The following is a 4,685-nucleotide window of genomic DNA, read 5'->3' as shown; positions in this document are numbered from 1 at the left end:
GAGAGAGAGAGAGAGAGAGAGAGAGAGAAAGAGAAAAGAGGAGAGAGAAAGTATATATGTGAAGGAATAAAAGAAGAGAAAAAAACAATTGTACTTGCTTTCGTGCATTGTCCTACAATAAAAAATCAAAATTGAAGAAGAGTTAAAGAGAAAACGATGTGTTCATTGTATTGTACATCTATAAAAAACGCAAATTATGTAGTTATATTTATTATTTCTTAAATAAAAGTTACATATATTTATTATTTCTTAAATAAAAGTTACATATATTTATTATTTCTTAAATAAAATGTATTGTATAATCCTCTTTATGTTTCATAAATGCATTATATAAATATTTTAGATTTGAATAACTTTTTAAAAAATATGGTTATATTGCAATTAATAAATTGTAAAAATTTTTTCAACCATTGCAAATAACATTGCATAAAGAATATTTTAAGTTAGATATATCTCGGGATCCGGTCTACATCTATATTTGAAATAGTACTGTGTCATAAAAATGTCATATGTTTGATATGGATTTTGTTTCATATGCGCTTTACAAAATATATATATTCATCAACATTTATTATTAAAAAACACATGTCAATCCTCCAAGAACATAACAAAAAACTAGAAAATAAATTATATCAATTTATTATATCAATTTAGATAATGAATCTTCTTTGTTATTGTTATTATACTAGTAAAAAAAATGATTTTACTTGTTAAAGTAAAAATATTAAACTTATTAAAATTGTCTCTGACATATAACTTGTGAAAAACACTGTTCATAAGATGCCTGCAAAATTTTATGCAAGAAATCTATAAAATTCCGTTTTACATCTTATTCCAGTAACAAAGCATAACATTATTATTCGTGTCATCCTACATAGCTGATCCTCGAACATGTGTCGTTCATCGAGGCACTGATTCTAAAGTTAATTTCACTACACGAGACGCTTCGATGAATGAAGAACTACCTAATGATATGTATGAGGGCATATTATAATTCTTCTGTTAAATGCTAAACAGATTATTAACAGATTCTATTAAGATTATCTTGCTCTAATTATTCATCCTTTACCTTTCATTTTTATTCTTTCCCCTTAAAAACATATATATATGTATCTCTTTTTTGCTTCCTATTGTTTCTTCCATGGGTTTGAGTATACATTGCAAGGACTTCTTTCGAGTGGGTTTTTATACTTAATATTACATATCTTTTATCTCGTATAAGTATTTCTTGATTTGACTTCTCTTTGGTCTTTTTTTATGAATAAGCGAAGATTACAATATACATATAATTGCATGCATATTTTCGGAATTTTAATATAAAATATTATGTGTGAGTTAATTACATACAAATTTTGTTGTAAAATAAGTATTACTAACGAAATAAAATGTATAATGAAATCTGTGTAGTTAATTTTCATAATATAAAAACGAATTTTAAATATATATATATATATATATATATATAAATCTTTTTATTTTTAATCGCTTAATTTTAAAATTACAGATGCCAATACTCTTATCAATGTTTTTAAATTGACAATAATCAAACTTACAATTAGAAAATGTCATTTCTTGAAAAAATATTTCATATTATTCAAGTTATTACCTTCCATGTTTATCTTTTTATTTTTACATACAAAGAAACTTTTCTCTTTGTTAGATGCAAACCGTTTATCTTTTTATTTTTTTTTACTAATAATTTATCTCTTATACTATACATATTATCACTTTATTATTAAGAGCAAAAGCTCATTATTTAGTAACTTTTTGTTTTATCGACAAATTCAAACGATTTCTTGTTCAAGACCCAAAATTTAAAAATCGATATTAAAGATAATCGATATTCAATATAATTTTTATTAGATAGGTGCAATTAAAAATTCGCTGAGTATCTTTGGTCACATTATTCGATGCAAGAATGTGGCGGCAGATTGCTCGTCGGAGTGACAAAGTTGTGCAGGTGCACCTGGTACTCCCGACAGTGCCATCAGAGAGAAATGAGGTCATGCCTTTGTGATCCATCACTGGATTTCAAGGGAACGATTTAATGGCGGCGCATTCGCCGCGCGTAAATTGCTCGTAACTCGCCCTTTGATGGACATTAAGGTACTCAGCAAGGATAAATTCTGAAAAATTGTTGATCGTTATCACACCGATTTATGCTATGCGCGGTTATCAATTTCGTGCTATTTTATATGTCCCGTCGTTGATATCTGTCGTAGAATCATTGTACAAGTTCTATATATCATTCTCAGCTATATAAAACAACGGATCTGTCTATTGTAAAAATTTTTCATTCTTCTTTGAATCAAATCGTGTTATGATGAATTGAAGATAATTTCAAAACATACATATACAGGGTGTCCGATAAAGACTGTAATAACACTTAAAGATAAATTCTTAAACTTATTTTGAGATGAAAATTCTAACATGGAATTAAATAGTAAAGTTATAATATAGTTTTTTAATTATAAGTATTTAAAGTTAACGAATCATATTGTCTAAAGTTCGAGCGTTCAAATGTGGTTGGCATTTTGCGTTGTACCATACCTGAACGCGCGAACTTTAGGTGATATAATTCGCAAATTTTAAGAGTTTATAATTTAAATTCTATTATAGTCTTAATATTTTGGTATTAGGATTTTCATCATCAAAATAATCATAGGAATCTTTTCCCTTTAGAATTGTTACATTCTTAGCGGACATCATGATGTAAAATATATATAACAAATTGTTTTTATAAAAAGTTAAAAATTGTGCTGTTTAAAAATATAAAATTATGAACGCTGTCACTATTAAAAATGTAATAAAGTGATATTTATATAAATAACCTTTTTTATATTCTTTTTACTTTTCTTCTTCTTTTTTAATACTGAAATTCTTTTGTATCATATACGTTACATATGTTAGAAGTTTAAAATAATAATAATTATATGTAAAAAAGTATAATAATTAGAATAACAATTTATAAAAATTTTTATGTTTTCTTGGTTATTAGATTAATTTTTGGTCTTATAAGTTTCCAATTATTAATAACAATTTTTTATTATTATTTTAAATTATTATTTATCGTTTTTTTTAATCTGAGAAAAAATTCTTTCTTTCTTTTTTTTCTTTTCAACTTTCTTTACCTTTCTTTACCTTTCTATACTTTATCATTTATTCAGGGATCTGGAGATCTCGATGTTCATTGATCGCACTTGTCAATTATATCACTGACAATAATTTCTACAATTAACGTTGAGATGTACGAAAAAAATCATGCTTACATCTTTACTCGTGCCCCTCACCTTCTATAGAATGCATACATAGATGTATTACATACAAATACACACACACACACACACACGCATACACATATATTCTATCTGTTGATGATATGTAAGAAATGGAAGATCCATGTTTAAATATGTCTTGTGTTTTGTAAGTCATAATAAAATTTAGATTAGAAATTAACAAAGTTTGCTTATAGTAATTATCTATTTATTCACCTGCTATTATCAAATAATTTCACGTATATATGTAGGAATGCAATATCGTAAATGGACTCTGAAATATTTCAAGCTACATTTATGAAAGATTCGTACATAATTTAATTATCTGAAGTGTTAATCAACAAATTAACTATATTTCGTAAAAAAATCAGTTAAAATAATAATATACTGTATACATAAATATATGATACAGATATTAATATCATTAAACAATCATATAATTGTTAAGGTTGACATTCATGTATCGCAAATAATTTTGAGTTTATAAATATTGTAATATTAGAAACAGATAAACGTATGATCCGATTAACAGTAGTAAATATAGTACGCTAGCAATTTATCGACAGATTCGATAAATATCATAGGAGATTAACGCCAATCGCGCCCACATTAATCTTTTGTTCTACCGAAATTGTAGACATGATCATTATGCTGCAGCAATGTACGTGTATGATGCATTATTTTTGCTATTAATCTGCCATATAAACACATTAATAGCTTTATTATTAATCTGACAATTGGAATCCTTTCGATAATATACGATAGACTCTGCATCAATTCTGCACTTCTGCTTATAAAATAAATCTTTCTATTTACAAAACAAATTTTTCTGCAAAGATTAAGTTACATCTCTTTTCAATAATCTCAACAATTTGGTATAGTATCGCATTTAACGTTTCAAGACTTAAAACATTAAATTTCTTATTCATTTCATTTTTCACGATATAAATTTTACACTTATCTTTCTTTCCTTTATCGAAAGCAAAATGCATTTAATTTAAAAGCTCACTTACGAAAAATAATCAAATATAATTATTAGATGCAAAGCGAAATGTGTCGATATAATTATTAGATACGCTAAAATTATTATATATTGCTAGAAAAACTGTTATTTTTTTTTCATATATCTATATAAATTTCATTAAAATATTTCATCTCTTTCCAATTATACTTAAAAAAACAAGTATACCAGTTAAAATTAAGAGAAGAAAAGACTTAAAGTAAGAAAAGAAATAAAATTATTACAAAATTATTATTATACATATTAAATATATAATTCTTTTATACAATATGTATAAACTGAATAATAATTAAAAATACATCTTTCACTATTTATATATTTATATTGTTATGAAAAATATAATTATATTATATTACAAAAGCAATTATGCAATATAATATTACATTTAT

The sequence above is a fragment of the Atta cephalotes genome (genome assembly GCF_000143395.1).
Source record: "Atta cephalotes unplaced genomic scaffold scaffold00013, whole genome shotgun sequence".
Classification (NCBI taxonomy): Eukaryota; Metazoa; Arthropoda; class Insecta; order Hymenoptera; family Formicidae; genus Atta; species Atta cephalotes.
This window is presented reverse-complemented; position numbering follows the sequence as displayed.